Here is a 14,272-nt window from a genome sequence, read left to right on the forward strand (position 1 = left end):
TTAGTCTCTGACGCCAGCGTAGAAAAAACGCTTGGTTCAATTGCAACGCGTTTTTGCTTCCTGATTACTGTCGAGGCGCACTTGAACGAGGCAACAACGGTCAGACGGACTAAAAACATGCGAGCATACAAATCATTTTGTCCATATATTCTGTGTATTAACCAGTAATTCCAACCTTTGGACCCTAATGATGAAGTGAGCGGATGACAATGAATCCCTGGTGTGCAGAGATAACACCGAAGCACTGTCACTCAGCCCACCTGAATGTGTGCGTGTGTGTGTGTGTGTGTGTGTGTGTGTGTGTGTGTGTGTGTGTGTGTGTGTGTGTGTGTGTGTGTGTGTGTGTTCTTGTATTTCTACCCTTCTTGAGACATCAAGAAGGAAAATCACCTTCCATATGAGGAGGTGTGAACAAGTTAGGACATAAATCATGGTCCCAATACGGAAAACCATTGCATCTAATAGAGAATGTACCATTTTCACCCCTGGTGGTGAAATCTATCAAAATGAGGGTGGTCCCAAAAAGGAGGGATTTTTCAAATTGACTCTGTTGCAAGTCTTGTGTATTCTTTGTAACGTGTATGTTTGTGCTATGGCTATTGCAGTATTTTTTTTCCCCCCTGGTCTCAGTCTGGACTCCCTCCCCGGGAGTCCAGCCTTGGACTGAATTTTTTTTTTAACTCATCCCCCGGCCCCGCCACCACCAATGTTTACCTGTTTTACGCCTTTGTAAGGGGCGCCGGAAGTTGGCTGACCCGTCAGCGGTCCAGTTCTGTCTCCCTGTAATGTTTGTCTGCTCTTGGGTGGGCCTGTGCTGAAAACTGTGTGTTCGTTTTAAAAGTGCTCCCCCTCCGGTCAACATATGAAATAACAAGTGTGTGTAAAAAATTGATCTGCTCCCCCTCTGGCTAATATATGTAATAACAAGTGTGTGCAATAAATTGAAATGCACCCCCTTTGGCCAAAAATAATTACAAAAAATAACTATGTATACAGAGACATACTGTAATAACATGAAGTAAATAATGAAGATTAAAAACCAATTACGAACAAAAAAAAACTAAAAACTATACCAAAAGCAGTTTTTTTCTCACAATGTGTCGACTTTTTCCTTGTGAATTTGGGAACAATTTATCATATTCTTTCTGTTTCTGAAATATTGCAATATTTTCTCATAAAATTATAACTTTTTGATGAAAAATGGTGACATTTGTCATAAAATTTCGATTTTTATCACAATATTGCCCATTTGTTTGTTGTTCTTGTAAAATAGTGACATTTTTTAGGTAAAATTATGACTTTAGTCATAATTTCGCTGAGTAAAATTCTGATTAATATTATAATATTGCCCAAATGTTAAAGTTTTCTTATAAAAAATGTGACTTTTGTCCAGTAAAATTACGACTCTTTTCATAAAATTGCCAACATTTTAAGCTTTTCTTACAAAATTGCGACTGATATTGAGTACAATTCCAACTTTTTTCATGAAATTGCACAAAGGTTCAGTTTTTCTTGTAAAATTTTGACTTGTGTTGAGTAAAATGACGACGTTTATTATAATACCGCCAAAATTCTAAATTTTTCTTGTGAAATTGTGACCTTTTTTCTTGTGAAATTCCAACTCATTTCTCACAACAAGGTTTTTTATATTTGCATAGTATGTACATATTATTAATGTTGTAAATACACATCTTTATATATCTAGAAAGGGTGGTCCTATAGAGGTAGGCATTATTCAGGGGTCTCAAGAAGGTAACAAATACAAGATTATGTGTGTGTTCTTGTATTTAAACCCTTCTTGAGACATCAACATGGAAAAGTAGCTTCCCTATGAGGAGGTGTGAACAAGTGAGGACATAAATCATGGTCCCAATAACATTGCATCTAATAGAGAATGTCTCATTTGCATCACTGCTGGTCAAAATGAGGGTGGTCCCAAAAAGGAGGGATTTTTCAAATTGACTGTCTGTCGCTTTTAAAAGTGTTCCCCCTCTGGTCAACATATGAAATAACAAGTGTGTGTAAGAAATGTAAATGCGCCCCCTTTGGCTAAAATTGATAAAAACAGGTCAAATAAATATGTATATAGAGACATACTGTAATAACTTGAAGTAAGTAATGAAGATTAAGAAACAATTACGAACACAAAAGTCAAAAATAATAAATTAAGTAAAAGCAGTCTTTTTCTCACAATGTGTCGACTTTTTTCTTATAAAATTGGGAACAATTTCTCATATTCTTCCTGTTTCTGTAATATTGCAATTTGTTTCTTGTAAAATTATTACTTTTTGATGTAAAAGTATTACTTTTTGATGCAAAATGGTGACATTTATCATAAAATTGTGACATTTATCACAATATTGCCCATTTTTTTGTTGTTCTTGTAAAATAGTCACATTTTTTTGAGTGAAATTACGACTTTTGTCATAATTTTGGCGAGCAAAATTCCAATTATTATTACAATATTGCTCAAATTTTAAAGTTTTCTTATAAAATGGTGACTTTTGTTGAGTAAAATTACGACTATTTTCTTAAAACTGCTTTTTCTTGTAAAATTGCGACTGCCATCGAGTAAAATTACAACTTTTATCATGATATTGCAAAAATGTTCAGTTTTTCTTGTAAGATTTTGACTTGCCTTGAGTAAAATGACGACTTTTATTATAATACTGCCAAAATTACAAGTTGTTCTTGTGAAATTGTGACCTTTTTCTTGTGAAATTCCAACTCATTTCTCACAACAAGCTTTTTTATATTTGCATAGTATGTATATATTATTAATGTTGTAAATACACAACTTTATATATCTAGAAAGGGTGGTCCTATAGAGGTAGGCATTATTCAGGGGTCTCAAGAAGGTAACAAATACAAGATTATGTGTGTGTTCTTGTATTTAAACCCTTCTTGAGACATCAACATGGAAAAGTAGCTTCCATATGAGGAGGTGTGAACAAGTGAGGACATAAATCATGGTCCCAATAACATTGCATCTAATAGAGAATGTCTCTTTTTGCATCACTGCTGGTCAAAATGAGGGTGGTCCCAAAAAGGAGGGATTTTTCAAATTGACTGTCTGTCGCTTTTAAAAGTGCTCCCCCTCTGGTCAACATATGAAATAACAAGTGTGTGTAAGAAATTTAAATGCGCCCCCTTTGGCTAAAATTGATAAAACAGGTCAAATAAATATGTATATAGAGACATACTGCAATAACTTGAAGTAAATAATGAAGATTAAGAAACAATTACGAACACAAAAGTCAAAAATAATAAATTAAGTAAAAGCAGTCTTTTTCTCACAATGTGTCGACTTTTTTCTTATAAAATTGGGAACAATTTCTCATATTCGTTCTGTTTCTGTAATATTGCAATTTTTTTCTTGTAAAATTATTACTTTTTGATGCAAAATGGTGACATTTGTCATAAAATTGTGACATTTATCACAATATTGCCCATTTTTTTGTTGTTCTTGTAAAATAGTCACATTTTTTTGAGTGAAATTACGACTTTTGTCATAATTTTGCCGAGCAAAATTCCAATTATTATTACAATATTGCTCAAATTTTAAAGTTTTCTTATAAAATGGTGACTTTTGTTGAGTAAAATTACGACTATTTTCTTAAAACTGCTTTTTCTTGTAAAATTGCGACTGCCATTGAGTAAAATTCCAACTTTTATCATGATATTGCAAAAATGTTCCGTTTTTCTTGTAAGATTTTGACTTGCCTTGAGTAAAATGACGACTTTTATTATAATACTGCCAAAATTCTAAGTTGTTCTTGTGAAATTGTGACCTTTTTTCTTGTGAAATTCCAACTCATTTCTCACAACAAGCTTTTTTATATTTGCATAGTATGTATATATTATTAATGTTGTAAATACACATCTTTATATATCTAGAAAGGGTGGTCCTATAGAGGTAGGCATTATTCAGGGGTCTCAAGAAGGTAACAAATACAAGATTATGTGTGTGTTCTTGTATTTAAACCCTTCTTGAGACATCAACATGGAAAAGTAGCTTCCATATGAGGAGGTGTGAACAAGTGAGGACATAAATCATGGTCCCAATAACATTGCATCTAATAGAGAATGTCTCATTTGCATCCCTGCTGGTCAAAATGAGGGTGGTCCCAAAAAGGAGGGATTTTTCAAATTGACTGTCTGTCGCTTTTAAAAGTGCTCCCCCTCTGGTCAACATATGAAATAACAAGTGTGTGTAAGAAATTTAAATGCGCCCCCTTTGGTTAAAATTGATAAAAACAGGTCAAATAAATATGTATATAGAGACATACTGTAATAACTTGAAGTAAATAATGAAGATTAAGAAACAATTACGAACACAAAAGTCAAAAATAATAAATTAAGTAAAAGCAGTCTTTTTCTCACATTGTGTCGACTTTTTTCTTATAAAATTGGGAACAATTTCTCATATTCTTTCTGTTTCTGTAATATTGCAATTTTTTTCTTGTAAAATTATTACTTTTTGATGCAAAATGGTGACATTTGTCATAAAATTGTGACATGTATCACAATATTGCCCATTTTTGTGTTGTTCTTGTAAAATAGTCACATTTTTTTGAGTGAAATTACGACTTTTGTCATAATTTTGCCGAGCAAAATTCCAATTATTATTACAATATTGCTCAAATTTTAAAGTTTTCTTATAAAATGGTGACTTTTGTTGAGTAAAATTACGACTATTTTCTTAAAACTGCTTTTTCTTGTAAAATTGCGACTGCCATTGAGTAAAATTACAACTTTTATCATGATATTGCAAAAATGTTCCGTTTTTCTTGTAAGATTTTGACTTGCCTTGAGTAAAATGAAGACTTTTATTATAATACTGCCAAAATTACAAGTTGTTCTTGTGAAATTGTGACCTTTTTCTTGTGAAATTCCAACTCATTTCTCACAACAAGCTTTTTTTTATATTTGCATAGTATGTATATATTATTCATGTTGTAAATACACATCTTTATATATCTAGAAAGGGTGGTCTTAAAGAGGTATGCATTATTCGGAGGTCTCATGAAGGAAAGACATACAAAAATGTGTGTGTGTGTGTGTGTGTGTGCGTGTGTTCTGTCCGTCTCCATGACATCCAAGCTGACCACAGTCGCCCCTGACCAGATGTGGAGGGTTTGATCAAGTGGAGCGCCATCGGACCACCCACTTGGGCCGACATAAGCTGCGAGGTCTAAGCGCATTAGGAGGCGGGGGGTCGCTCGGGACCATGTAGACACTTCAGAGTAATAAACCCATCAGGGGAGAGACGGATACACCTGTTCTCAACGGGACGGCGGCGGTGGCGGGGAGGGGAGTCGAGAAATGGGTGGTAGGAGAAAAAAAAAAAAGGTATGATGGGAATGGAACAAAAGAACGAGGAGGCAAGTCTACATATAGCAAGAGATGAAGTCAAATATAGACACTTATTGGGTCACCCATATTAAAATGATCATATAACACATTCTGACCTACTATATGATTTCTTTGTTTTCAACTATTTCCATGCAAAGTAGTTCAATGTCTTATTTCCCACACACATGCATGTATTACAGGACTCAACAACAAATACTGACTTTTCACTCCAAGATGCAATAAAACATTCATCCGACTGGAAGTACGTCATAAACTAAGGGCCAGAGGGCCTCATGTATTAAGGGTAGCAAGGATTTCCTACAAAAAATACAATGTTTTCATATATAAGCCGCACCGACTATAAGTCGCATGTAAATACGTTGTGAAAATGAGTTATTTGTCATTGTTGTCATTCGTTTCCAAAGGGTGACAGTAACGCGGCAGTAAAACGGCTGATCAAACAAAACAGTACTCAAGTATTCCAAGGTGAAAATTATGTGCCCTCATAAAATAATGCATTCATCTGACTGGAAGTACGTCTTATATATATATATATATATATATATATATATATATATATAATATATATATATATATAATATAATATATAATATATATATATATATATATATATATATATATATATATATATATATATATATATATATATATATATATATATATATATATATATATATATATAATATATATATATATTATATTATACTATTATAATATATAGATATATAAATATAATATAATAGATAAATATAATATATAGATATATTCACATATAAGTCGCATGTATATACGTTGTGAAATGACTTATTTGTCATTGTTGTCATTCGTTTCCAAACGGTGTCTGTAACGCGGCAGTAAAACGGCTGATCAAACAAAACAGTACTCAAGTATTCCGAGGTGATAATTCTGTTCCCTCATAAAATAATGCATTCATCTGACTGGAAGTACGTCGTAAACTTAGGGGTAGAGGGCCTCATGTTTTAAGGGTAGCAAGGATTTCCAACAAAAAATACACTTACGTTCAGATCCCGAAAACTACTGTGTTTTTCGGACTATAGAGCGCACCGGGTCATAAACCGCACCTACTGAATTTTACGAAAAAACATATTTTTTCCATATATTAGCCGCACCCGATTATAAGTCGCTTGTACAATATATACGTTGTGAAAATGAGTTATTTGTCATTGTTGTTATTCGTTTCCAAACGGTGACAGTAACCCGGCAGTAAAACGGCTGTTCAAACAAAACAGTACTCAAGTATTCCAAGGTAAAAATTCTGTTCCCTCATAAAATAATGCATTCATCTGACTGGAAGTACGTCGTAAACTAAGGGCCAGAGGGCCTCATGTTTTAAGGGTAGCAAGGATTTCCAACAAAAAATACACTTACGTTCGGATACAGAAAACTACTGTGTTTTTCGGACTATAGAGTGCACCGGGTTATAAACCGCACCTACTGAATTTTACGAAAAAACGTATTTTTTCCATATATTAGCCGCACCCGATTATAAGTCGCTTGTACAATATATACGTTGTGAAAATGACTTATTTGTCATTGTTGTTATTCGTTTCCAAAGGGTGTCTGTAACGCGGCAGTAAAACGGCTGATCAAACAAAACAGTACTCAAGTATTCCAAGGTAAAAATTATGTTCCCTCATAAAATAATGCATTCATCTGACTGGAAGTACGTTGTAAACTTAGGGCCAGAGGGCCTCATGTATTAAGGGTAGCAAAGATTTCCAACAAAAAATACACTTACGTTCAGATACAGAAAACTACTGTTTTTTTCGGACTATAGAGCGCACCGGGTTATAAACCGCACCTACTGAATTTTACGGAAAAACATATTGTTTCCATATATTAGCCGCACCCGACTATAAGTCGCTTGTACAATATATACGTTGTGAAAATGACTTATTTGTCATTGTTGTCATTCGTTTCCAAATGGTGTCTGTAACGCAGCAGTAAAACGGCTGATCAAACAAAACAGTACTCAAGTATTCCGAGCTGAAAATTCCGTGCCCTCGTAAAATAATGCATTCATCTGACTGGAAGTACATCAAAAACTGAGGGCCAGTGGGCCTCAACCTTAGCATGTTAACATCTTATGCTAGCTTTTCGCTACTTTCTGTTTACACCTTCAGATAGTTCATTTTTGTATTCCTTCTAACCCACTTGCATGATAGCATACTAACATTTTTTGCTAGCTACTCATATATTAGCATGCAGACATTAGCATGCTAACAGTGTATGCTAGCACTTTAAAAATAATGTTTATGTTGACACTTACAAATATATATTTTTTTAATGTTCTTCTAACCCAGTCACATGATAGCATGCTAAAATTTTTGCTAGCTTTTCTTATAATAGCATGCTAACGTTTTATGCTAACTTTTCACTACTTTCTATGTTTACACCTTCAGATAGTTCATTTTGGTATTTCTTCTAACCCACTCACATGCTAGCATGCTAATGTTAGCATGTTAACATTTTTTGCTAGCTACTCTTATATTGGCATGCAGACATTAGCATGCTAACATTTTATGCTAGTTCTTTAAATAATGTGTTATGTGGACATTACACACAACTATAATATCAACCACATGAGCTCGAGACAACAGGACCTGTTTTTAGCACGGTGCAGGTGCGCATCATGTTGTAATGGTGCGTCTGTAATGATGCAGATGCAAGAAAATGCATATCGCTGGAACTTTTTTCTAGTTGGAGGTAAGTAATAAATACTAATATCCCCATATAAATCATCCAGCAGCGATACGATTATAAAATGTCATTGCTGATTACACAGCATGTGTTGTGTTTGACTAAGGGGAGATGACGGCAACAGACACCAGGGGAAAAGTAATGTTCAATAATTTTTTATAAATATAGTCAATATATATATATATATATGGTATATATATACAATTGAACATTCCCCATCCCCTGGTGTCTGTTGCCGTCACCTCCCCTTCCTAACCATAACAGCATGTCTAACATTTTTATTTTCTCAGAGACATTTGTGCGTAATTGTGCCAGTTTGCACAAACATTCCAGACCAGCTAAATATAGACGTACAACAGGTTTGAGCGCTAAATAATTATATTTGCATCTCCTCCTCCCAGTATTGTTGGCGTTCTGATCGTTAGTGTATAGATTCTGCATGCACGTGTTTATACTAACTAAACCATCCCATATGTGGTGTCTGTAGGAGTGTTTTTATGCATATTTGTAGATGCTATCCTAATGTAATGAAGCCGGCTTCGCTAGCAAATGTGCTAACTCGTTTACATGTGTTCACAAATTCCTCAGTAAATTCACCAAAACGTCACCGTGGAGTCTGTTTAGCTGATTGGAGAGCTAGCTTCCGCAGCTAGCGGGTCCGTGACGACGACTTCCGTTTTGTTTGATCATCCGTTTTTCTGCCGTGTTACCGACACCGTTTGGAGACAATTAAGGCATGTAAATAAACACTTGCAAAGTATTTCTGTGTAAATAACTAATTTCACAACATATTTATCTGCGGCTTATAGTCCGGTGTGGCTAATATATGGAGAAATATTTTTTTAATTTTAAGATTTGGTGTGTGCAACTTATATACCGCTCTCTATAGTCTAGAAATTACTGTATTTGTTTTGATTATCCATTCATTAGTTTATCCATTTATTCATTAATTTAATGTGTTTGTGTTACAATCTGAGCACAGGAAATAAACATATTGGGAATTGCTACGATCTGGAAAAGGTAGGAGATGCGTAATGATCCATTCGCAAGAAAATGCATATTGCGGGAACTTTTATCAAGTAGGAGGTAGGTAATAAATATTAATATTCCCATATAAATCATCCGGCAGCGATACGATTATAAAATGTCATTGCTGAAAACACAGCGTGTCTAACAATTTTATTGCTGACACAATCGTCTCCATTCTCAGAGACATTTGTGCATAACTGTGCCAGTTTGCGCAAACATTCCAGTCTTCTACATAAATTATTGTCTATATCGACAATAAAATGTGTCAGAAATGGATTATTTGTATCATATTATGTTGTGAATAGACTGTGTCCTGTTGGATGTGATGTATGAATTATAATATTGTATATTTCACCGTCAAGTGTTTGTGGATTCGTCCGTGACCCTCATTGCTAAAACAGGTCAGCGTGCTTTTATTTTGCGAGCGGCGATAGGGAAGAAAGGCCGTCTTATACGGTTTTATCCTGTGCCATATCCAATCAACAGTTTTACAATTACTGTAACTGCCTTTAGTGCTTGAATCTCATCTGCATCGTTAACATGAATAAATGAAAATTTAATTGAGCCGACAGTTTTACATTGTTAGTCTAATAATGGCTGTATTATGCGGTTAGTAAACATTGATGAAAGCCACCGTCTGTGTATTGTTCCTCAAGGGGCCTCCTTTGTCGTTTTGTTTTGTCATATTTCGGATACGTAACGCAATCATTTTTCACTAATTAATCTCACCAGGAAACGACAACAAAATGAATGGAATTTTCTGCGATGCAATATTAATTATACCCTTGATATTCAGTCATCAACTATGAGGAGATGAGTACTTTTAATCACCTGATGAAGTGGAAAGAAGAAAAAAAGAAAAAGTTTAATTTAAAGGGAGTTTGAAGAGAGCAATGATGGTATATACTGACGTATTTAAAATAAAAATACACACTTTTATTGTGTTAATACAAAGGAAAATTTATGTCGATAACATTTTTGTGGGGGTAGAATTTATGTTGTTTCGACCAGTGTCTGGAAAATACTTTAAAAAAGTAATTCATTATAGTCACTCGTTATTTCTTTAAACAAATCTTGAACAAATGTAATTAATCATTGTATATTTTTTAATGTTAATGTTTTAATTTTTAATTTTTAATTTTTAATTTTTAATTTTTTAATTTTTAATTTTTAATTTTTAATTTTTAATTTTTAATTTTTATTTTTTAATTTTTAAATTTTTAATTTTTAATTTTTTATTTTTTATTTTTTATTTTTTATTTTTTATTTTTTATTTTTTATTTCAATTTTTTATTAAAAAAATGTATTTCAATTTTTTATTTTGATTTTTTATTTTAATTTTAAACATCTGGCATATACAGTCGAGATATACAGCATATACAGTCTTGAACTCTAACTTAATAAATAATTCACCCCTATACAATATCCCAGTGTTTTTCAACCACTGTGCCGCGGCACACTAGTGTGCCGTGAGATACAGTCTGGTGTGCCGTGGGAGATTATCCAATTTCACCTATTAGGGGTAAAAAATATTTTTTGCAAACCAGTAATTTATAGTCTGCAAATGATGTGTTGTTCTCAAGTGTCGGTGCTGTCTTGAGCTCGGCAGAGTAACCATGTAATACTCTTCCATATCAGTAGTTGGCAGCAGGTAACTAATTGCTTTGTCGTGATCACAATATACAGACGACAGCGGGAGGCAGTGTGCAGGTAAAAAGCTATCTAATGCTTAAACTGAAAAATAAACAAAAGGTGAGTGCCCCTGGGGAAAAAAAGGCATTGAAGCTTAGGGAAGGCTATGCAGAACGAAACTACAACTGAACTGGCGACAAAGTGAAGAAAAACAGAATGCTGGACGACAGCAAAGACTTGCAGCGTGTGGAGCAGAGAAGGCGTCCACAAAGTACATCCGTACATGACATGACGATCAACAATGTCCCCACAAAGAAGGATAAAAACAACTGAAATAGTCTTGTTTGCTAAAACAAAGCAGGTGCGGGGAATAGCGCTCAAAGACACGAAACCGCTACAGGAAAATACGGACAAAACAGGAAAAGCCACCAAAATAGGAAAGCAAGACAAGAAGTAAAACACGACACACAGGAAAACAGCAAAAAAGTCCAAATAAGTCAGGGTGTGATGTGACAGTACACCTACTTTGGGACAAGAGCTATAGCGTTGCATGCTTAGTTATGCTTTAAAGTCATATCTGACGACATTTTATTGCCATATCGAGTTTCATATTTTAATGATTTCTGCTGATGGTGTGCCTTTGGATTTTTTCAATGAAAAAAAATGTGCCTTGGCTCAAAAAAGGTTGAAAAACACGGCAATATCCTACCCAAATACCCTACTGTGCAATATTATTCTTCGAGTGATTGTTATTTATTATTCCGGTACTCTTGTCTTGTTCTGTATATTGTACAGTATTTTGTATTTTGTATAGTGTTTTGTATATTGTACAGGATTGCTTATTATTTATATTGGATAGCAGTCTGTTTATTTCAATTCTTAGTTTTATCTTTATTACCTCTTGTGTGATTTATTTTTATCCCATATTTGTTCCCACTACCGCACCTTAAATTGGAGTGCTTAATCTCGTTATATGCAAATATAACGACAAGAAAGTCCATTCTATTCTATTCTGTTCTATTCTGAGATGTATCATGAGACCAGCGTGTGTGTATGTGTCTTTGAGAGGCGGTGCCTGTTGCCGAATAACGTACGGATGAGAAAAACAACTGTTTTGTACGGATTCTGTACTAAACAGCTGTACAGATTCTGGACAGAGAGGACGGATAATAGGAAGCCAACCCTGAAACGTCTTCTAAGGAAAAATAAAAAGCTAAATGTAACAAACGTGTCTCGTTTTCATTGATCAATTTTTCCCCCAAATTAACAAGGCATCCACATTAAAAATCAGAACCTGAACCTCCAAAGTTCGCGAGATGTTCATGTTTGTTTGCCACGGATCCAGTTCAGGGACGAGGGCAACCAGGGTATCCTGTCAGACTGAAACGTGTCACCCTTTTCTCAGTTCTCAGTCATTAGCAGGATGACAATTGTAAACTGTGTAGCGGGTTCAAGCATGTTCCTGTCACACAGCACAGCACATAAAACAACGTGGCTGATGATGCTACTGAGGTGGAAACTGCTCCCAACATGGAAGACATTTGCCTGAAAAACACCGACTCGCCTTTCAAGCTCTATTTATATTCGACACGCAACTTCTTCCCTCCCTTTTCATGTGAACAGTGCAGCACCGCAACTGTCTTTGAGACAATCTGTCACAATATTCACGTTTTTTTTTATAGCCCTTCCTGGAACAAATAATATTTCCTGACGTACTTCAGGATGGGTCTTATTTTTGCAACTTTCGCAGAGTTTTACTTTTGCCGATAGGCACGTTTGCTCGCTTTTTATTCTAACCGGCTTGAGAAAATGGGACAAAATGAGACTGATGTTTTAGCTGTAATTAATTTACAATATAACTACAACTATTTATATTAACTAAACTGTCCCATGTGTGAAGTCTGTAGCAGTGTTTTCATGCATATTTGTACGTGCTATCCTAACGTAACATAGCCGGGGTCGCTAGCAAATATGCTAACACGCGTCCATGTGTCTGTGTTAGTATCTTACGTCTTTCTGTCTTGCCTCTGGTGAGGGCGGTCGCATTTGTTTCCGCTCCCTCTTCTCCCAGCTTGCTCTCTTTGTTTTTGTCTTGTCTGAATTTTTTTGAAGCCTCTTTCTTTGCGCTGTCCTCAAATCTAAACATCAGAGATGGAAATGATCAGCTGGACTCTCGACGCAATAGACAAAATATTTTCGAGGAGGAAAAGAGTTTCTGGGGAGCCTGGCTGCCCTGATGGAACCATTGCTGCGGGGTACGTGAGATATTCCTGGGATACATGGAGAATCATGTGCCTCTCGGTCCTTTCCATCGAGGACGTGGAAGACATCTACCTATTTGGAACCGTGATCCCGGGGCACCTGCTGATTGGGCTGGGCATTGCTCTGGTGTATCGTCAAATTCGTAAGACGATGGCAGCCACTCAAGGAGCCTAAAGGCTGTTCGTCGCAATGGATGGTTTGGGCAGGGCTGTGGGATCACAGACTGTGGTGATTTCTGAACTGAATTGCAAGATGGATCACATCATGGAGAAGCTTCCTGAAAAGGAAAATGTAATTGAATTTGAGATGCATGGACGAATAGAACAGACAAGTCATTGTTTTGTCTGTTCGCGGAAAACAAGCATCCCAATCTACGATATGACTCCATCGAATGGCCTTGACGCTGTGGAAACAGGACCAGGATGTTCTGAAAAACATTCCCGAGGACACGTCAATGATGGACACTTTTGACCTCCTTCATCTCCTCAACGACACCTGGAGTCGAACTTTTGCAGATCGGCCTCAGTCTAAAAAAACATTACATCATCACACCCAAGACAATTGGGCATTCATGCACACACACCCCTCCCCCACCCCACACCTTCACCACCGCTTGTTTCCCCTCGGGTGATGGTCGGCTGGCAGCGCTTCATAGCAGCGGTCGCCTTCCAGGGTCCCAACTCCCCGCCCCTCTGTTGCGAGTTTGTCGTGATTAAATGTAACGTGTTTATGTGTGCATTGCATGGAGGTTTTTTCCCACTCCAGACTACGCCCCCTTAGGAGCCCAGTCTAGATTGTATTTTTTTACTCATCTTTTTCCCCAGCGTTTGACCTTTTTTCCATCTTTTACGGGGCGCCTTGTGGCGACCCATCAGCGTTTCTGTTCTGTAACCCTGTACACTGTTTGTTTGTCTAATCCTGAACGGGTTAGTGCTGAAAACAAAGTTCCGTTGTACTTGTGCAATGACAATAAAGACCTATCTACCTATTTATCTATTAATAACTTACAACCGCATTATTTTCTTATTGTTTCAGTTTCACAAATTCCTCAGTAAATTTCACCAAAACGTCACCGTGGAGTTATTGAGTCTCTTTAGCTGGTTGGAGAGCTGACTTCTGCAGTTAGTGGGTCCATGACTTGGATTTAGATTTAAACAAATGTCATTGATCCACCAGGGAAATTGTTCCACACAGTAGCTCAGTTACAAAGGATGGAAAGGGTAAGGATGGAAAGGATAAAGCAGGTAAAAAG

Source organism: Entelurus aequoreus, linkage group LG02, assembly GCF_033978785.1.
Source record: "Entelurus aequoreus isolate RoL-2023_Sb linkage group LG02, RoL_Eaeq_v1.1, whole genome shotgun sequence".
Taxonomy (NCBI): Eukaryota; Metazoa; Chordata; class Actinopteri; order Syngnathiformes; family Syngnathidae; genus Entelurus; species Entelurus aequoreus.